Raw genomic sequence first — 22232 nt, 5'->3', positions numbered from 1 at the left:
GAAACCAAAATAGTCATTTGACTTGCTTTATTGCAATATTCACTTTATTGCAGTGATCTGGAACAGAACCCACAATATCCCCGAGGTATGGCTGTACTTCCCTCTTCCCTGAAACAGACCTCAAAGTGGGTTGGATAAGGAGTTTTAGTGTAGGGCAAAGCCAATCCCCATGACCAAGCATAGAGTTCTAGCTTCTTACTATAAGAGCTCGAGGGCCATGGTCTTTGTCCCTGAGATTTCTGTGAGGCTAAGCCATGCATTGTACTGGACAGCCACTACTTAGGAAATGTTTGTAGTTGCCTATGGAAGGTGGCAGCTTTCACATTTTAAGTGCTTGGCTTACTTCACCACACCATCACCTATCTTCTACCCACCACTGCCAAAGATCTATAGTGTTTTTGATGAAAGATCAAATTATTTTCCGGTTAGAAACAAAATACAAATATTGTCACATTATAAACCCCAACTGGCTCCTAATTAGTATTCTCACCCGCAATTTACCTTCCAGTACTACCAGATTCATCTCCTTAAAGTACCATCTTTCTTCCATATGTCACTCCTTCTACCTCTTTTAATGGTTTCCCATTATCCAGAGAATTAAGTTCAAACTCATTTTGGCTTTCAAGGTCCTCCATCTTTGCTATCTATCTACTCCCTCTCTATACAACCCTACTTCCCATACTTCATCATGTAGTCCTTCAAACCTGTTTCACTATCCATTTCCTTTTTTTTAATTAATTAATTTATTTAAATGTTTATTTTCAAGAGAGAGAGACAGAGCATGAGAGGGGGAGAGGCAGAGGGAGGGGGAGACACAGAATCCAAAGCAGGCTCCAGGCTCTGAGCTGTCAGCACAGAGACCAACGTGGGGCTTGAACCCAGAAACTGTGAGATCATGACCTGAGCCAAAGTTAGATGCTTAACCAACTGAGCCACCCAGGCGCCCCTATTTTTTTTATTTTTAAATATAATTTACTGTCAAATTGGCTAACAAAAAGTGTTTACAGTGCACTCTTGGTTTTGGGGGTAGATTCTCATGATTCATCGCTTACATACAACACCCAGTGCTCATCCCAACATGTGCCTTCCTCAATGTCCACCACCCATTTTCCCCTCTCCTCTCCCCCCTCTCCCATCAACCCTCAGTTTGTTCTCTGTATATAAGAGTGTCTTATGGTTTGCCTCCCTCCCTCTCTGTAACTATTTTTTCCCCTTCCCTTCCCCCATGGTCTTAAGTTTCTCAAGTTCCACATATGAGTGAAAACATATGATATCTGTCTTTCTCTGACTGACTTATTTCACTTAGCATAATACCCTCCAGTTCCATCCATGTTGCTGCAAATGGCAGGATTTCATTCTTTCTCATTGCCAAGTAGTATTCCCATAATCTCATTTCCACTCTGCTGCCTTTGTTCAGATTCTCCTACCTGTTACACTTGGATCTCTACTCAGAATTATTCAGAATCTACAAGGCTCAGATCAACTCATCCGCCAAGTCTTCACTGATCAGCCCAGAGCCAGAAATGATCTGTCTTCTGAACCTATGGCTACAGGCTGTGAGTTCTACAGACAGGAAAAGAACCCCACAAAACTCAGTAAATCAATATGGGATTGCCAATTTCTTACATTGCCAAGTAGCATCATTAAAAAACAAAATAGGGGTGCCTGGGTAGCTCAGTTGGTTAAGTGACCGGCTCTTGATTTCAGCTCAGGTCATGATCTCGTGGTTTGTGCTTTGCACTGACAGTGCAGAGCCTGCTTGGGATTCTCTTTCTCTCCCTCTCTTTGCCCCTGCCATGCTCTCTCTTTCTCAAAATAAATAAATAAACTTAACAAAAACCTTTGCATCAACTATCATCATTTCATAAAAATAAGCATATCATTACTTTTCTCATTTCATTGCATACTGCTGCAAAATTCATGAAAAAGTAGCATTAGTTCACAAACAGTTTTGATTAAGTAAATCATTTGTCTTTTCATGTGTTTATTGTTCTTTTTTTCATATCCACTTTAATGTCTCTTTTAACTGCAAAGTCCAAGTTAAATTCATCTTTGCCCAATATCCAGCGTATAAGACAGAATTTTTATTTTGTGTTTCCCACAAAACCTAGCACAGTGCTTGGGCAGATAGAAAATGGTGAGTCCAAGTCTTGTTGAACATGAGTAGTATAAAAAAAGATGAGCCTTGAGTGTAAATGAGAGTGAGCAATAGACAGATCTGACTCAAATGGCTTAGAAGAGAAGACCCCTGTTTCATGTGGGGGTAAAAAAGATCTGTTAAAAGAAAGCTTTAAAAAAAAAAAAAAGGAGTAATTCTTCATAACCTTGAGTCAGGCAATATATTCTTAGACACAATGCCAAAAGTACAAGTGACAAAAGAAAACATAAAGTGGACTTCATAAGAATTTAAAGCTTTTGTGCTTCAAAGGATACAATCAAGATAGTGAAAAGACAACCCACAGAATGGGAGCAAATATTTGCAAATCATATTTCTTTCTCTTTTTTAAAGTTTTATTTATTTATTTTGAGAGGAAGGGAGAGAGAGAGCGAGAGAAAGAACACGAGCAAGGTTGGGGCAGAGAGAGGGAGAGAGAGAATCCCAAGCAGGCTTTGTGCCGGCAGCGCACAAGCCCCAATGAGGGGCTTGAACTCATAAACTGTGAGATCATGACCTGAGCTGAAACCAAGAGTCAGATGCTTACCCAACTGAAACACCCAGGCACTTTTGCAAATCATATTTCTGATAAGAGATTTCTATCCAGAATATATAAAGAACTCTTAACAACTCAATAATAAAAAGATCTATAACTCAATTAAAAAATGGACAAAGGATTTGAATAGATATTTCTCCAAATAAGACATAAAAATCATCAATAAGCACATGAAAAGAATTCCAATGTCATTTGTTATTAGGGAAGTGCAAATCAAAACTAAAATGAAATACCACTTCACCCTTCTAGAATGGCTAAAATCTAAAAGACAGACAATAACAAGTATTGATGATAATGTGGAGAAATCAGAACCCTTATACATGGCTGGGAGGATTGTAAAATGGTGCAATCACTTTGGAAAACAGTCTGGAAGTTCCTTAAAATGTGAAATATAGAGTTACCATATGACCCAGAAATTCTACTCCTAGAGATATTCCCAAAAGAAATGAAAACAAAAATTCACACAAAAGCTTGTATACAAATATTCACAGCATTATTCATGATAGCCAAAAAGTGGGAACAACCAAGTGTCTTTCAATAGATGAATGGATAAGTAAAATGTGATATGTTCATAAAATGGAACATTATTCAACAAAAAAAGGAATGAAGTACTGAAACATGTTACAACATAGATGAACCTTGAAAACATTACTCTAAGTGGAAGAAGCCAAATATGGAAGGTCACATATGATTTGACTGCATTTATATGAAATGTCCAGATTAGGCAAATCTACGGAGACAAAAAGTAGGCTAGTGGCTGACAGGGACTTGGGGAACGGGGAAAATAGGGAGTGACTGTTAACAGGTATGGGATTTCTTTGTGGGATGATGCAAATGTTTTAAAATTAGATTGTGGTGATAGTTGCTCAACTCTGTGAATATGCTAAAAACAACTAAACTGTATACTTTAACTGGTGAAATATGGTACATCAATTATATCTCCATTAATCTGTTAAAAGGAGTAAGCTGCAGCAGCAATGAACAGTGTTGCTCAGCTCCACAGAGACAGAAGTCTTTGAAGTCTCTGCAACTGGGTAAGGGTGATGGAATTTCAGGTATACAGAAAGCAGAGGCATTTCTGGCATCACTGGCATGTCAACCCAAGGACCTGAGACAATACCCTCTTTCTCCTGTTTTTTTCAACACAAAAATTCTTAAAAGAATAGATTATGTTGGGGCGCCTGGGTGGGACTTTGGCTCAGGTCATGATCTCACCACTTGGCTCATGGGCCCACATTGGGCTCTGTGCTGACAGCTCAGAGCCTGGAGCCTGCTTCGGATTCTGTGTCTCCCTCTCTCTCTGCCCCTCCCCCACTTGCACTCTGTCTCTCTCTCTCAAAAAAATAAAAAAAATAAAAAGAATAGATTATGTTAACTTTATTTTCTCCCTAACCATTTCTTAACTACCTAAAGTCTGTCTGTCTTGTAATACTTGGTCTGAAATAGTTTAATTTTGAACTTACATTATTTAAACTTTTTTATTTGGCTATTTGCTCCTATTAAAACCCTCTTTTCCCTTTGGCTTTAATCTTCCTAGTTCTTCCTCTTAGATCATTCTTCATGGTTTAATAAACCAATACCTGGCACACTTTTAAATGTAGACTTATAGTCAAATATACTCAAATTTAAAAATTTTACAAATAATGAAAAATAATGTAGATTTACAGCAAGGCTCAGATGTGAAGTCTTTTCAACTTGAGAAGTATTTGGCCCTTCCCATTATGCCACTGATTTCCAAATCTTACATTCTTCCAGAACTTCCAGAATCAAATCTCTATTGCCTATTAGACACTTTACCATTACCTCAAATTCGACACATCTAACTAAAGTCAAACTGATTTTTCTATTTCAAATCAGCCTTCTTTGGACTACCAGTAACAAACACAAGCTTGAAAACACTAAGAGTTATCTGGACTCTCTCTACATTCAATCACCAAGTCATGCCGAATCTTTTTTCAAATATTTTCGGCATTGATCTAATAATTTATTGTGCTTTACTATATTCCAACTATTATGCTAAGCACTAACTTACATTATCTCATTTAATCCATATAACCACTCTCTAAGCTAAGTATTATTATGTCTATTTTATGGATGAGAAATGAGGTTCAGGGATATTAAAAATCTTCCTAAGATAACTCAGTCAGTAAATATCTGATCTGAGATTCAGATAAAGAAATGTCTGATTCTAAAGTCAGTGTTCTTATTAACCACTTGTTATATTGCCTCTCAAATTCCCACTCTTACTCCCAATCTTTCTAATTCAGATCTGCATTACCTCTCCTTTGAATTATTATATACTTTTTCTACTAGTTTCATGCTTTCTAGTGCTTTCATTCCGTCTCTTTCCTCCCAGCTATCCTATTTAATGACACAAGATTAATCTTCCCAAAGCACAGCCTTCAATATATCACCTTATTACTAAAAAGTCTTCAATGGCTCCTTACTGCCTACAGGATAATCCAAATTCCTTAATGTGACATTCAAAATTCCTTCCTACTTATCGAACCATGTTCCATTACATGCCAAATTTATTCTGAATTCTGAGTTTTGGCTTACTCCACTAGGAAGACATCTGGAATACTCTCTCCCTATTTCTCTTTTCTTTTCTTTTCTTTTCTTTTCTTTTCAAGGACCTAGCTCAAAGCCTACCATGTCTGGAAGCTTTTCTTTCTTCTCCTCCTCCTCCTCCCCCTCCTCCTCTTTTTTTTTTATTTAGATCCTCTTTAATTCTTAATTCTTTTTTTTTCAATATATGAAATTTTTGTCAAATTGGTTTCCATACAACACCCAGTGCTCATCCCAAAAGGTGCCCTCCTCAATACCCATCACCCTTCTTCTTCTTTTTAAAATGTTTATTTTTGAGAGAGAGAGAAAGAGAGAGAAAGTGTGAGCAGGGGAGAGGCAGAGAGAGAGAGAGAGAGAGAGAGAGAGAGAGAGAATCTGAAGCAGGCTCCAGGCTCTGAGCTGTCAGCACAGAGCCTAACGCAAGGCTTGAACCCATGAGGAGTTGAGAGATGGATCATGAACTGAGCCGAAGTCAGGCACTCAACCAACTGAGCCACCCAGGTGCCCTGGAAGCTTTTCTTAATCACAGGAATTTTCTCTTGAACTTCAATACCAATCGTATGCACAACTCATTTGGTACCAAACATTGGCCAGTTTATTTTGTTATTTATCTCTTCATGACAGCACATTTTTGCAGTGTGGGGCTGTGTCTTATATCTTGATAGGTAATTATTAGCACAAAACCTTGGAACTTAGTAGGGCATCACCAATGTTTATTTGATAAAGCTACTGGATGGCAAGCCCAGCAGGCTAGCTGGACCCAAGATAACTTTTGGGAGCTTAGCTTAGCCTGAGAACAGCACATCTGATGAGAAGGAGGAGAGGAAGGAAGGAAGGAAGATAAAAACCAAAAAGCTGAGACTTAATAAAAAAATTCTCAGTGCCAAGATCTTAAACTCTTAACCCCTCATTTCTCTCCATTTTCATACCACGGATGGAAAGATGACTAAACAGCTGTGTCTTCAGTCAGCACTTCCCTACCATTTATTCCCAGTCATGATCTTAGACCATATGTTGCAAAGTGACAGCGTGACAGTCACATCTTGTGTGTCAATAGGTTTTATGTCGCTTGCACAGTAAAAATGCCACCATAAGAACAAAAATTTTGGAGGGGCACCTGGGTGGCTCAGTTGGTTGGGCGACTGACTTTGGCTGAGGTCATGATCTTGCAGTTCATGAGTTCGAGCCCCACATCAGGCTTGCTGCTGTCAGCCTGACAGCACAGAGACCACCTCAGATCCTCTGTTCTCCTATGTACCTCCCCCACTTGTGCTCTCCCAAACATAAATAAATATTAAAAATAAAAAAATAAATATATAAAAATTTTGGAGAGTTCTAAAAAAAAGAAAAATTAAAAAAAAAATCTGGATTTCAGTTTGTCTTGCTTGAAAAAACTGACCATGTATCAGGCCCTCATTTCCAGATAGTAACAACTGGCTGGAATTGAGAAGTGGCTGCCCTCATATGATAGGCATGTGCCCTTCCGTTTGACATGTTCCCATCACTCCTCATGGAGTTTTGTAACTAGCCAGGTTCACTTTATTCATTTGCATTTTGCATTATTTTCCTTGATCCTATAAAGCATTTGAGATTGCAACCCTTGCCCAGAATAACAGGTATGCTTTCTCTTTCTGTCCTCAACCCCAGATTTACCTGACATTTCCACAATCATGTTCACTGCAGTATTACTTGCAACAGCAAAAAATTAAAAAAAAAAATTCTAAATATCAAATTCTATTGGATATTTATGAAGGCTAGTATAGAAAAAGGCTTAAAAGCTAATAAAAAAAAGTAGGATATCAAATTGTATACAGTAACTTCTGCTTCCTGAATATGGTGAACAAGATATTAAGGGAGACCCTTCTACTGCAAAAAACCTAGATCCTATATAACATACACCTTTTAAAGCATTTTAGGACTCAGGTAAACAGAAGAAATCTCTAAGGCTACTCCTCCTATCCCCCCAAAAGGAGAAAAATCATGAGCTGTGGAGTAAGCAAGGAGGAGGGCCAGGGTTCCTTGTGGGCCAGTTCCCAAAACATTCTAATTGTGGTCAGAATGACAAGCCTTTGGACAACTAAAAGGTGAGGGAGTTAAACCTGAGACTCCTACATTAAGCTGAGACCTTTGAAGTATGTTCAAGTGATCCAGGGATGGTGGTTCCCCCCAACTTTTGGGAGAAGCAGATATATATTTTCACTGGAGGAAACTACCTCAGCTTAAGCAGACAGGATTCTCAAAATTAAAAAACAAACAAAAATTAGTTAATATCAAAGATCACAAATATACATGGAAGCACCATATATGAATAACAGAGAAAACAAATAACAGATTTAAACTGCAAGGACTGCAGATATTAAAAATGTCAGATACAGAATACAAATCAGCTATGTGTGAAATGTTTTAAATAAAGGATGAAATCTCAAAGATAACCAAGTAGCAAGAGATTATTAGAAAGTCTAGGGATGGTGAAAATAAAACGTATATGAATATAACCACTGGCTACTAAGCATTCCTATTCCTGGGCCAGGCTGTTTTATGGGGAATCACTATGGTAAAAAAAAAAAAGGATATGAAGGCTAATGGGAGATACATTATACACCCCACTACAGAGGTGAACAGTAGCCTACTCAAAACAGTGTGTGAAAGTGCTCCATAAACTATAGTGTTTTTATAGAAATGTAAAGCATTGCTATTACTCTTTAAAAATGCTAGCATCCATTGATGATTTTTGTCTGAATCAGCTATTATTCTTTCTACGTTTATTAGCTGGCATTCTAATACAAGAACAATTTCTTTTCTTTCCCCCTCCCTCCCTCCCTTTCTTCCTTTGGTATCAGTATAGACTCTTGTAGACTCCTGGGCTCTTTTCTTTTCTTTTTTCTTTTCTTTTCTTTTCTTTTCTTTTCTTTTCTTTTCTTTTCTTTTCTTTCTTTTTCTTTCTTTCTTTCTTTCTTTTTTAATTGAATGGGTCATAATCCACTGTTGGTATTACTGATTTTGATGCTCAGATTGTCCCATATTTGGCACTATTTGACTTTTTTTCATTGTGAAGACCTTTACTGCTGTGTATAAACTTTTAAAAATTGACTATTTATTTTGGAATAATTTTCAATTTTAGAAAGTTATTTATTTTGAAATAATATTTGAACCATCAAAGATAGTTCAGAGAGTTCCTGAATGTCCTCCAACCAGTTCCTATTACCATTTTACATAATCCTTGTACATTTGTCAAAACAAAGACATTAACATTGTACACATTACCATTAACTAGATTTGCAGACTATTTGGATTTTGCCAGTTTTCCTACTAACGTACATTTTCTCTTATTTGGATTTTTATTTTTATTTATTTTTAAGTTTATTTATTTTGAGAGAGAGAGAGAGAAAGAGAGTGTGCACGACGGGAGGAGGGGCAGAGAGAGGGAGAGAGAGAATCACAAGCAGCCTCTGCACTGTTGGCACGGACCCCGATCCAGGGCTCAAACCCACAAACCGTGAGATCATGACCTGAGACAAAATCAAGAGTCAGACACTCAACCGACTGAGCCACCAATGTGCCCCTGTTGTTTGGCTTTTTAAAAAACTAAATGTATATATAACTTTCATAAAACATGTTAGTTAAAAAAAAAAAATAAAGCCAAACCAAAAAAATAAAGAATCCTAAAAAAGATATTCAGATGTGTTTATATTGAGATAAATACCATGGATATTATTGTTAAGTATAGCTCAGTGAAGAAAAAAGATCTGCATTTTCCACAATCAAGACACTGAGTAGTTGTGGAAACTATCCAGGCAGGTAATTTTTAGTGAAAGCAAGCAGTATTAAAAAATAGATAAGACTATGTGATCCTAGTAGACTTCTGTTCCCAGTCTTTCCCAATAATTTCTTTGCTTAGCTTTCACCTCAGGAAACTCTTCTTTGGAAAACAACAGGAGTACATTTGTTTGTGTTGACCTAGGTCAGATATCCTGTACACCAAAAACAACCTATAGTAGGTAACACCTCTGGCCATGTTTTTACCACAAATTGTAGACTGATTTCAGTAGGAAAAGTCAGAAGTGCTCAAATCATAACAAATCAAATAAACTCTGAGATACTATAGTAGTCTTCCTTTATCTGCAGGGGCTATGTTCCAAGACCCCTGGTGGATGTCTAAAACCACGGAGGGCACTGAGCCCTATATATACTATGTTTTTTTCCTATACATACATACATGTGGTAGTTTAATTTATAAATTAGGCATAGCAAGAGATTAACAGCAATAACTTACAATAAAACAGAACAATTTTATTTAACACTATACTATAATAAAAGTTATGTGGATACGGTCTTTCTTAAAATATCTCATTGTACTGCACTCACCCTTCTTGTGATGATGTGAGATGATAAAATGCCTCTGTGAGAAGATGAAGGGAGATGAATGACATAGGCATTGTGATGTTGTGCTAGGTTACTGACCCTTTGACAACTGTCGGAAGGAGGATCTGCTTCCAGAGGGACCATGGTTGAATGTGCACGGGTTAACTGAAACCGTGGAAAGTGAAACTGTGGATGACTACTGTATACTTCTCTCTGATCTAGAAGCATTCCGAGGCTATTAATTAATATCATGTGAAGAGTTAGTCAATCAATCAAGCAAGCAATCAACCCACAAGCATCCTACTGTGAAGCACTGTGCTGGAAGTTCAGGGGTAAAAGCCCAACTTGAGGGTCTCCTAATTTTGTTAAAACCATTGCCAACATGTCTGTGGAGAGGGCTAAGGCAGCAAGAAAGACATTTCAGGATAAGTGTTAAAGCAGTGGTTTCAAATTTTTTTAGTCCTAATACATAAAACAGAGCTACTCTGGTTGAAACAGGGGAGGCCTAGAGCTCCATACACTCCAAATCCCTCTCTCCACTGTGGGGGTCCCCAAAGGCACTTCTAGGAGAGCCTGTGGGTTAGCGGGAGAAATTTTGAAAACCTCTAGGCAAAGGCAAAGGCAAAGGCAAGACTGTCCAACATGTTTTGTTGGGTTGGGGAAATGGAGAGTGAAACAAATGATTAACTGATAGAAATCATCTCTTCTCTCTTTCTTCATGGCTCCCAAATCAAAGAGGTGTGGAAAATAATAGGTGCGCTAATAGCAGAGTTACTTCTGAGGGCAAAAATGAATTTTCTACATTAATTCAGGAAAATCAATTTGTGTCACTACCCTCCATACCTGCCAAGATCCTATGTCTTTATAGGCCTTGAGATTTTTAAAAAAATATTTATTTATTTTTAAAGGAGAGAGAGAGAGTATGAGCAGGGGCGGGGGCAGAGAGAGAGAGGAAAACACAGAATCCGAAGAAGGCTCCAGGCTCTGAGCTGTCAGCACAGAGCCCGATGTGGGGCTCGAACCCATGAACTGTGAGATCATGACCTGAGCCAAAGTCAGACGCTCAACCGAGTCATCCAGGCGCCCCTAAAGGCCTTGAGATTTGATGGAGATTTTGAATTTCTTACAAGATAACTGCCTCTCTTTGAAATGTGTGAGAGATGCTGAAAGAATTTGGAGATTGAAGAACTGGTGGTAATAGTGATACCCAAGGGTGTCTGCATGGAGTTACAAGGAAAGAATAAACAGAATGTTAGATGCTTAAGAGCACCTGGCTATGGCATCAGGAGTCCAATTCCACAAATGAAATAGCAGCCAATAATACCCAGAGCTCATCTGTCTTTCCTCCTGGTTACATGTAGCTGCTCCTAACTGAGGAGGCCACTGCTCTGAACTGATATTATGTTATTTTGGATTCCAAATGAGACCAGCTAGCATGCTGGGAGTGTGTTGGAAGAGGCCTGAAGGGTTGTCCCAGACACACCCAACTGCTTCCTTACGAGGACTCCCTAATATAGAATCCTCTTTCTAAGCACAGAGCTTTGCTTTGCTTTCAGCTTCTCAAATATGTCACAGAAAGGTTCAGCTCAAAGTGCACTCCCTAAAGTCAAATACAAACACTATACAAAAGGCGTGGCTCTGAAGTAGAATGGGCTCTTTCCTAGGACTACCTGGTATGGGTAGATCTTCTTTTCCTCAAGTCTGTCTTCCCTTGTGACCTGGAAATATGCAGGCATCTTTATTTAATGTAATCAAAGTAGCTGACAGAATATCCAGGTGGAACCTGGTGGAACCCCTAATAAGCCTAAGCCTTCACCTCTCAGGCTCAGCTGTACCTGAAGCTCCCAAGGCTCCAATTCAATGAATGGAGATTGTAGCACTGGGAATTATAGCTAGGAAAAGAATAAACTAGAAGCCACTGACCCTCACTGAACTATAAAGGGTTGCTTTCCTTTATTCCTTACAAATCCGGTAATAATAAACCTAGTTGTCCCAGAGTCTTTCTCTGCTCAAAAGAGATTATACCTAGTAAAATAAAAATTCTTCTTTTCTACTCATTCAGCCATCAAGAGTATAGCTTTCTCTAGTAGGTCAACTATTTGATTCCTTCCTTAGTTCAACTCATAGCACCTGTTTGGAGGCAGCAGGCTGAATCACATGACCTCTTAAGGTTCCTTTAAGCTCTAATTACAAATGAAGCCAAATTAAAACCTGGAGCCCAAGGAAAGGTTCCTATGCAGAGTGCTAGTTAACGTCCTTCTACTCACCGTCTTCTTGCCTTTCAACAAAAATACACAGACACACATGCACACCCACACTTCCAGGTGCCTGGCTTCTAATTGCTACAGTTAGAAGTCTCCAGAGATTGAGAATTTGCTATAAATCCTATCTCTTTAGAGGATGTAGGTTGGAGAGAGAGAAGACAACTATAGAGAATTAGGAAAGATTTAGCTCCTACCTTGACAGACCAAGTTCTTCAGCTGAGGGTATGGAGGAGGAAGATGGAGAGATTAAGCCTTCCAATTCTGGGTGTAGGTGAGCAGCAAAGGGAGGAGTAAACCACCAAGACCAGAGAGAGTGTGCCAGATGTGGGTAGTCCTAGGCCCAGCTCGGGGTGCTCTGTTAGGAGGACAGCTCTCAAGTGTGTATTTGCAGCAGCAAGTTGGCTGGGACAAAAAAGGCCCAATGTGGTCAACCCCTTGTTTTTTCTTTAGCTGTTCCTTTTGGCCCCTAGGCTCCAGAAAACAAGGCCAGAGTGTTCTCCGCTTCCCCTCCCCCAAGGCAGTGGACTGAGGCACGCAGGCTGGTAAGCTGCTATCCTATCAGTCTATCAAAAGCTGTAAATAAAAGGCCACAAGTGCACAGTGAAGTAGACTATGAGAAGAATCTAGATTGAATTACACAAGCCAGTTGTGGAGAAAGGGTGGGGGAGATAGGAGAAAGAAGAGACAGAAGTCTAGCTGCCCTTCAAGGAAATATTATCATCCAAGCACACGCCTCCCTCAGCATGACTGCTAGAAGCCATCAAAGCATAGCTCCCCTAGGGAACCAGGCTCCAGTCTGGCCTTTTTCTCAGCAGAGGGGTCCTAGTTTCTGAGAATTCTCCATGAGATTCAAAGCCTTTTCCCAGAGGTGACTTACCTTCTGATAGACTTTAGAAAATAGTCTCTTCAGTCCAGCTTACCATGCTTGGTAAGAGCACCAGGACTGCTTCAATAGCAGGTGGCAGCAAAGACCATTTCTCTGTACCAGATACTGTATTTGCTTTAGTTATAAGACTAAGATGAAAATAAATTGATGTATACTTAAAAAAATGTCTAAAGCAGGTGGCTAAGGTCTGGCCTGAGTCCTGAGTATTCAGGAGCCTCAGTTCTGTAATGATTCAGAGCATGGATTTTGGTGTTGACAGTTCTGGATTCAAATGTGACACACTACTTGCTAGCTGTGGACTTTGGGAAGTTACTCAACTTCACCAAACTTCAGCTTCCTCATTTGTAAAACTGTCATATCTTCCTTCAAAGGCTTGAGGTAGAATTAAATAAGATATTGCATGTAAAGCGCCTGACACAAGATATGTGCTCAGTCATGGTCATTATTATTATTATATTTTTGGCAGATGATCAATGGAACCTTTCTTCTCTTCTTTCCCAATTTTCCAGAAAATCTAAAGGCTCCAGGTCTAGGGAACTGGTAGGCAAAACCTCTTTAAAATATTGAAAGGAAATGGAAAGAGTTATGTTGTTTTTTTCCCCTCCACTGCATTAGAACTGAATCAGTCAGCCTGTGCTGATTATACTCTGGACTGGCAGTCTGGCCCTGGGAGCCTAAGGCTCTCCTAAACCAAAGATACTATTCCATCTCTAGTATTACCTGTTGTGGGGCATGCTCCCAGACTGATGGTGCTTCTCCAGGGGCCCCAGATCAGATCCCAGTAGATGTAGGAAAGAAACAGTCTGATCCCAGGCTGGGAGGATAGGTCTGTCCAGGCTGTTGTCTGCCCATCACAGCTGCATATGAGGCCTATGGGTTAATAATAGCAACTCTGATGCCAATGGATTAAGACAGCACTGTAGGAGGTGTTTATTTTTACACTCTGGCGTCAGTATCAAGTTCTACTGGTTACTGCCCAAATCTAGGACAGCTTCCTGCTATAAGAGTGGCCTCAGGCTTCTCCAGGATGCTAAGTTGGATTCTGAGGGAAGCGAGCCTTGTTGAAAACAGTTCAGAATTCACAGGGGACAGGGAAGGGGAAAGGGAACAAACAGACCTGTCATGTGTCCAGCTGTCTGGTCCCAAATCTCTGGGACCAGGAGAATTTCAGTTGAGAGCTGTTCTTTATAGCATTCTCCAGAGTCAGGTAGGCCCTGGACAAGAGACCTAATACACTGTTTTGGAAGGGTGTACACATACATACACATACAAACAAGCTGCACTGAAATGATCTGAATAATGACAAAGATCAAGAAAAGACTTCTCTCAGCTAACCAGAAGCTTGGCCTTATCAATCACAAGTTCCAGATTAGCGCAGTGAGTGCTGACATTACAAGACAAAGATATCTAAAACAAAATATGGTTAGGCTCGTCCTTAATTGATTTGCATAGTGTCTTTAGCAGGTAGATCAAATCCCTTGAAAATTTATTTGGCCAAAGCTCTTCCTAGACATAACACAACAGGATAGAAACACCAAGAAACCAGCCCTCATCTTTCTGGCCTAGAGCCAGTGCCCAGAAAATCTTTCCTGAAAACTTCTTTATCCCTCAGGGCCTATAGATTGGGGTCCCAGGGATCTTGCACTTTGACTACAGTATCTAGAACTCTGTGGATAGATATCCCACTCATCTCCCTGAAAGGCAGCTCCTAACACAGATTCATCTTGTTCTATTAGGCAGACAGGGATGTGAAAAGGTTGACAGCTGGACAGATGATGTAAATAACCTACTAAGGGGCCGTGTGCACAGCAGACTGCTGTGGAATGACAAAAATGTACCACACATTAGGTAGGAATGCTGAAGTGCAAAGAAAGCAGCCAATCAGCCAAGCTCACGGTAACAGTGACTCCATCATCTTCCTGCCTGTGGCTGACTCATAACCGTCGTCAGTGACACGACATATCATTATCTTGAGGAGCTAGAGTGCTGGCAAGAAGGTAGGCTGGTGAACCACTCATTCAATACATTTCCCCCCCTGTCTTTCAAGGCTTATCTACCTGGTCATCAGAACAACAATGCAGCCTCAGAAACAACCAGATTTGATCACTAGAGATATGGGGTTTGATCTCAGCTCCATTTGGAAGCTACCCATGCCTAGGATTAGTGGCAGGATGCCCAAGGACGGGAACACTGCTTTCATTCTTGGCTTTTTCTCTGACTTGCTGGGTCATCTAGGGGCAGGGTACCTGTCCTCTCAAAGGTAAAGGGGCTAACTGTATCTATCTTCTGGTGTTGTGGCAAGGAAAAATATTCGAAAAATTAAAATAAGTAGCAACAAATGTAAATGCTATAAATTCTTTGGACCAAAGTATTTTAGAAATATAACTGTCATTCATACATATAGGTGTGGAGCCCTGGCCTTTTAGGTTTTCCTTACAGGTCATGGAAGCCATGTTGGGAAGAGCAGTTCCTTTCCTTCAGGTTTATAATCCCCACTTCTGGTTTGAGGAACAGTCGAAATAGTTAGGAATCTGCTTACCTAGACATAAGGTATTAGTTTCCACTAATGTGTAAAAGAGTGAGTAAAAACATGCAAGCAGAAAGAAACACCTCCACTCACCCACTTGCTCCATCCACAAACCTACTTCTCCCCAACGCCTGAGCCCAGGACACTGATCGGAGGCTTGTATCTCATTGACACAACATTTAGCGGCAGTACTTACCAACTGGATTTAGCCTAAAGGCCTGAGAAAGCAACATTAATGAAAGGATGTATTCCATTGCTCAGTTAGAACAAAGGCAACACTGTGTTCTAAACCCAACACAAGCCTTCTAGCCCAGCAATCCCTCGCTATGGGGTTAGTTTGCCAGGTCTCCAGAGCTCATGGAGAGGAGAAACAGAAATCTATTCTTCATTGATGCTGACACTTCTTTTTCTGCAAGTGCCTACACTGGGATTCAAAACAGATGTTCTGACATCCTGCAGCTTCTGGTGAGACCCACTCTCCTTGCAGCAAACTCTATCTGTAAATATGTAAAGGGACAAATAGGAAATATTTAGGCTTCATGGGCCATGTGTGTGTGTAGGTGTATTTTTTTTTTAATATAACTCTTTACAATTGTAAAAACCATTTTCAGTTTGTGGGCCATAATTTGCTGACTCTAGACTTTAAAGGCCCCTCTTATTCAAGGTCTGCATCTCAGAATTCTGGCTCTGCTGGGCCGGCCTAGAGATCCTCATTCCTCTTCCTGTGGGGCTGATGCATATATTTCAGAGGCAGCTCCCCTCTAAGGAGCCACTGAGGAATGTGAAGGAAGAATTTTAAGGTTATTTGTATTGGAGCTAACCAGACAGGCTAATTCCCCTCATATAAAGCACTTAAAAAAACATCTGTGGAATTTAGCTTACTGCATTATCACTCTGGAGTGCAGACTGAGCTATAAACAGTCTTTGTCTTTCTATTTCTGCTTAATAATACTATGCCACACCTCTCTACACTTGAATTGGCTCTGGTCCCAAGTCCCTCTCTCCTCCCCATCCCTCCCACTTCTATATGTGGTATGGTTGTGGATAGCAAGGAAACTATCAACGGTCAGATGGGTTTGGACACGGTAAATATGGATGAGAGGTGTGGGGGTAGGGATGAGCTCATTTTGAGCAAAGATTTAGGGCTGACTGTGAATCTAGGCTCTGTCACAAAAGTTACATGTTTTATAAACTGGATCAAACTGCTACAGGAACAACTTAAGAACAATGTGCACAGGGTCAGGAGTAGTTGGAGTTATACCTCTCACATACCATGGATTAGAAAGACATAAATGTCTTACAGCTAAAGACTAAAACTTCTATCTAATCTTTACAATGAGCCTTCAAAGTAGAGATTATCATCCCTATTCTGCAGTTAATTAAGGAAACTGAGGGTTTTGCTCTATCTAAGATCACAGAGCTAGAAGGTAGGGGAGTTGAGCTTGGAACTCTTGTCTGACTCACTCCAAAGCTCTTGCTTTTTCCATTGTAATACACTACTAGTATTCTTGGTGGAGAAGAACAATAAGCAAATGTCTTCATTTGGATCTTGTTCAGATTTTGTTTTAATAGCAGCAATTTGTTGGTCTGTTCTCACCCCCCCTTTTTTAAATTAATTTATTTAAGTAATCTCTATACCCAATAAGGGGCTTGAACTCATGACCTGGAGACCAAGAGTCACATGCTCCTCCTATGGAGCCAGCCAGATGCCCCAGTTTGTTCTTTTCAATAGTCTGAATATTAATGAATGACAAGGTGCTTAAAATCATAAGCATGACAATTTTGTGTGATAGCAATTCAGGTCAAATCAATACAGCTATATTCACATTTAAGCTGGGGCCTTATCTGAGCGAACACTTGTTTATTCTTCAACAAGAATAAACAGAATTTTAATGTATTAAATCTTTGTCTAGTTGCCAAATAAGTCTCTTTTCAATAGTGGTATATGTGTGTGTATATATATATATATATATATACGCACACGTGTATGCGTATATATGTATATATATATGTGTGTGTGTGTGTGTGTGTGTGTATGTATATATATATATATATATATATATATATATATATATATATATATATATCTTTGTGTAATCAATGTTACCTTGTAATCAATTTGGCTGAGTTGAATTGTAGTACGCCACCTTCCCAGGCCTGGATTGTTAGTTACCAATCAAATATCCATTCTCCCTTTCTCTTTCAAATTAACAGAATCTTCCTGATACTCAGGTGGGTACAATGCTTTCCAACTAATGGAGGTAGGAGTGACCACTGGGCTAACTTGTGGTAAAAGTGCTGTGAGAATTCTGGGTTATCTGTTTGTGATGAACACGGTGCCTCCTTCTTCCCCCCTTCCTCCATTCTGATGCTAGGAAGGTAGGCATGATGGCTAGAACTACAGTAGCCATCTTGAACCAACATGGCTTAAATATATCAGAGCAAAAAACCAGAAGGGTTCTGAATCTCTCATTTAGACTGTGGGGCTGCCCAGACCAGCCCAGGAAAGTATTTAAGTCCTCAGTTTTGGGTTTCTGTTACTTCTATCTATTTCTACTTTATACATCCAACCACAGTCCAATAACCACCAAGTCTCATTAATTCTATCTACCCATCTCTACCCCCAATGCTACTACCCACAACCAAGCTATATGTATCACGTGTCTGAACTACGACATCAGCCTCTAAACTGATCTCCCTTCCCAGCACCATCCTTTGAAAATGAAAACTATTTACATCACCCTTTTGCTTAAAAACCCTTCAAAGATTTTTCATAAAATCCAAACTCTGTACCCTGCCTTTCATGACTTACCTTTCTGGTCTCATCTTTTGCCAATCCTACCTTGCCCTGTAGTTTGTTATACGATTACCTCTCTACTGACTGGAATATGGCCCCTCCATTTGTCTGGCCAACTCTTAATCATCCTTCAGGTTTTTAGCTGAAACATCTCACATTCAATGGCCTTCCCTAGATCACATTACATGCCTTGGATATATGCTCCCCAAGCACCTTGAACTTCTCTGTACTGTGTTTTAGTTGTTTATTTAGCTTGCAATGCTAGATAGGCAAGCTCCATGGGATAGGAATCTTGTCCATTACTACTACTAGTCTATCCCCAGAAACTAGGGCAGAATCTGGCACACATAAATCTTTTTGAATGAGTGAATGAAATTTTCAAGAGGCAACTAAACAACATGCATCATAGTTTAAAATAAGTATTGTCTTTAGTCTACTTCCAGGAAATAAATTTAAAATAAATAACATGATAAAAGTACATAAGATATATACATAAGGATGTTCACTGAAGCACCATTTATAGAAGCAAAATTAAAAAAAAATTCTAAATGCTCTCTCATTAATTAAATTATGAGGTAGCATTGAATTACTCTAGATAACATTAAAAATATTATTTTAGAATAGTTGTTGAGATGAAACTATGTCCATGATACAGTTTTTAAAAAATAATTTATAAGGTATAATTCATGGCATGATCCCATTTTTATTTGTAAAAATGTGTACATATTTAGTTCTTTATCTGTATTTTGAGTTTTCTGGCAGTAATTGGGCTGATGGATTCTTTTAGGCAACTAGGATCCTTATAGGCTGGAAGGTCTGGGCCTCATCGACCAAATCATCATAGGAGACATGAGGGACCACCCATTTACAACCCCAAAGAGAACAGACACCTGTACTGGGGAAACAAGTACTTATTAAGTGCCTAACACCTATTTCAGGGAAGAAGCAAAAGCTACAGGCATGCTCTAGGGCAAATTATAACTGATTGAGCAGGCTATCTGTCATAGTAAAGATTCAAGTTATATTCAAAGTTCTAAATGCCTTATAGTAGCTTGAGAAAATTATGGAAATAAAGACAGTTAAGGGAAGAATATTCTTAAAACTTGTGCCTGCCCATTTCATTAATAATTTGGTAAAATAACCGGTCACATCTGAAGAGGGGAAATTTTCTTGTATTTTTACCTTGAATTAGCTAGGACATTCATTCATAGATGGACATAAACCTGATGGTTACCTTTATAAGAGTTAAGAACACAAGAATGACATGAAGTACAAAGAACTATAAAGCAAATAAGTGTATTATAACTATTATATACATTTTCTCTTTCCTCCTTGGTTGCATATTAAGGACAGGGGCTGTCTTATTCATCTCAGTAGTTATTTACCCTAGTCTAGAGCCTGGCACATATCTTAAAATGTTCACTGAAATGAACTAAGGAAGAACTGAATCTTCACCAAACTAAAATGGAAACATTTCTTTTTCCAGAGTAGAATTTGGTTCATTACAGCAGTGGACCTATTTACACACTAGTTCTAGTTTTTCTTGCTGGGGTGTGGGGTGCTGAGAGGATCACCCGAGTACAGTGGTTGGCTTCTGGAATGAGCAGGGCAAATATGCCTGGGTATAATTCCTCTCCTGGAGTTCCCTTCACACTCACCGCACTCCCTCTATGGCTAGTGGGAGCTGAACCATGAGAACCAGAACAGCGTGTTCCAGCCAGAATGACAGACTGCACCCCTCCACCCCCTTTTCTTCATCTCTCCCCACTTAACCTCACTGGTCTTCAACTCTGTCCTATGAGCTGCTTCCAGTGGGGCTGCTGAGCATTCAGCAAAGAATGCAGGATGTGTCTCAAAGAGTCCAGCACTAGCTGAGGAACAGTTTGTTTTTTCCTAAAAATGGGCAGTCTATAAAGTTACATAAGACCCAGCTCTTTGCTGGGAGCCTTTCCAACTCTAGCTGGAGAGAGATTCCTCAAGCTATTTAGAGTTTCAGGAAAAGGGTTTGGAATTTCCTGCCTGGCCAACCTATACTGGAGACATCTCTGTGTAGGGATGGGGAAGTTCCATCAGAGAAAGTAGTAACTGAACTCCCATTGCCCCTCAGGGGTGGACCCACTGAGTTGTAGAAATAGTCTGATCCAATTTATAGTTAAAATCTCAGAACAAGGACAAGCCCCACTGCCAAAACCAGAGCCCAAATCGAATCAAGCCTTTGGGGCTCACTCAAAGGATGCTGGGCCTGGGAAATCTAATAGCCTGACCTAGAAGCACACCAACAAAGCTCTGGAAGGGCTTCCTTTCCTACTTTATGGAGGAATTTGTGGCCTGAAGAACCTCAGATGCCAAAGTCTTGCACAAGGACTAATCAGTCAGTCAATATTAACTGAATACCTATGAAATGCCTGATACTGTATTATGTGACAAAAACAGACCTGGTACCTGGTATAACGTACAGTTACGAAAAGGTTGGTATGTAATTCTGCTCTTAAGGATGAATTCTGTAGCACAGGGCAAGTTATTTGATCCCTCTCAGCCTGAGTTTCTTCAGCTGTAAAATGGGGATAATAATACCTCTCTTACAGGATGGTAGTGGGAGTTAGAAGATACAGAAAACATCTAGTGCAGTGACTGGTATCTAGTAAGGGCTTGGTGAATGGTAACTATAATAAGTGTGAATCAGGAATTTCTTCTTTTCTTGAACATCCTATTGCCTTTTCAAGACTGCACTACTGTTCAACTTACAACAGGGAACCTTGTCACTATCATACCCATGTTTTTCTTTTCAATAGGCACACCACCTCAAATTATTTAACCTTTCTTCATGGCTCTGTTCTTTATCCTCTGTAAGTTGTAAAGTGGCTCTGCCCCAGAAAACATCTCATAGGAATATAAAGAAAAGAAGGTTAGAGTAAGTTTGCAACTTATCTGTGAATCAAGAATTTCCCATCCAGTGAACACAGTGAATTCAGGCTCTTGACTACCTAAATCGTTCAATGTCAGTCAAACATGGTGAAAGCAAGTCCTCCACATAAGCTCCCGGGCTGACAAGATTCTTTTTGAAAGGTCTAATTAGTTCCAGACATGTGCACCATGTGACACTCCCCAAGTCCTATAGCTTCTGTTTTAGAAAAGTCTTTCTAGGCTATACTCTCTTCTAATTCCTACAACTATTGCTATAATTCTAGGCTCTCCTTCAACACCATTTTCAAGGGCTATCAACTCAATCTTTGGGCAAAGGTTCCCAAGGGGCAGGAATTGAGACTATTTCTGAGACAGATGATAGTTTGGCTGTGCATAAAATCCTAGGCCACCAGTAAATTCTTCTCAGAAATTTGAAAGCATTGCTCCATTGCTTGCTAATTTGATTCCATTATTGTTCAGTCCAATGCCATTCTGATTCCCGATATTTATACATAATTCTTTTTTTAAAAGAATTTTGAAATTTCTCCATATGTCCAGTGATCCAAATTTTGACAATGAGGTACCCTTGGGTAGGTTATTTCTATTTTCTGTATTGGGCACACAGTGGGCCCTTTCAATGGAGACTCATGTTCTTCAGTTCTGGAAAATGTACCTGTATTCCTTCTTCCCTCCCTCCCTTCCTTCCTCCCCTTTTTCCTCCCCTCCCCTCTCCTTTCCTTTCCTAACTTCCTTCCCACCAATGTTGAAGATTTAGAAAAGAGAGGGATTAAATGATAAGCAACATCCTGAGAAGCAGTAGTAGCTCCAGAATTTCTATACAGGTTGAATTTGGGATCAGCAAACACATCAGAAGGGGTGGGTAGGAATGGGATGGCATTAGGGACTTGTTCTGAAGTTCCATTTGTATAGCAATCACAGTGTTTTTACTCTGGATTTACTTGGGGTAGCTTAAAATGCATATCATTTAGGTATGATACTCTGCTGTATGGATATAAAAAACAATCTCAAAACAGCTTAATCAACAGAAGTTTATTAGCCATACATATCAAGGAGACCAAAGATAGAATTCTGAGGGGAGAGTTAATTCAGACCCTCAGCGTGTCACTCAGACTTTCTATTAGGTGACAGGATGGCTATTACCATCACAACCATTACATCCAGATATGTTAATATTCAGAGGCCAATGGGGAGG

The 22232-nt window shown here is 39.7% G+C and overlaps 1 protein-coding gene across 2 annotated transcripts in view; it reads right to left on the bottom strand.

Annotated features, from left to right (window-relative positions):
- RUSC2 (RUN and SH3 domain containing 2) overlaps positions 1–22232 on the bottom strand; it is a 65985-nt gene that overhangs the window by 27232 nt on the left and 16521 nt on the right. The window contains exon 1 of one of the 2 annotated variants that reach the window (XM_019454580.2): positions 13512–13636. The exons of the other annotated variant lie outside the window; for it this stretch is intronic. The gene's annotated coding sequence lies outside the window, so the exon portion shown is untranslated. Of the gene's footprint in view, positions 1–13511; positions 13637–22232 lie in introns of those variants that run through there. 2 annotated transcript variants of the gene reach the window in all.

The sequence above is a fragment of the Panthera pardus genome, unplaced genomic scaffold, assembly GCF_024362965.1.
Source record: "Panthera pardus isolate Hobbes unplaced genomic scaffold, ASM2436296v1 HiC_scaffold_20, whole genome shotgun sequence".
Classification (NCBI taxonomy): domain Eukaryota; kingdom Metazoa; phylum Chordata; class Mammalia; order Carnivora; family Felidae; genus Panthera; species Panthera pardus.
This window is presented reverse-complemented; position numbering and strand designations above follow the sequence as displayed.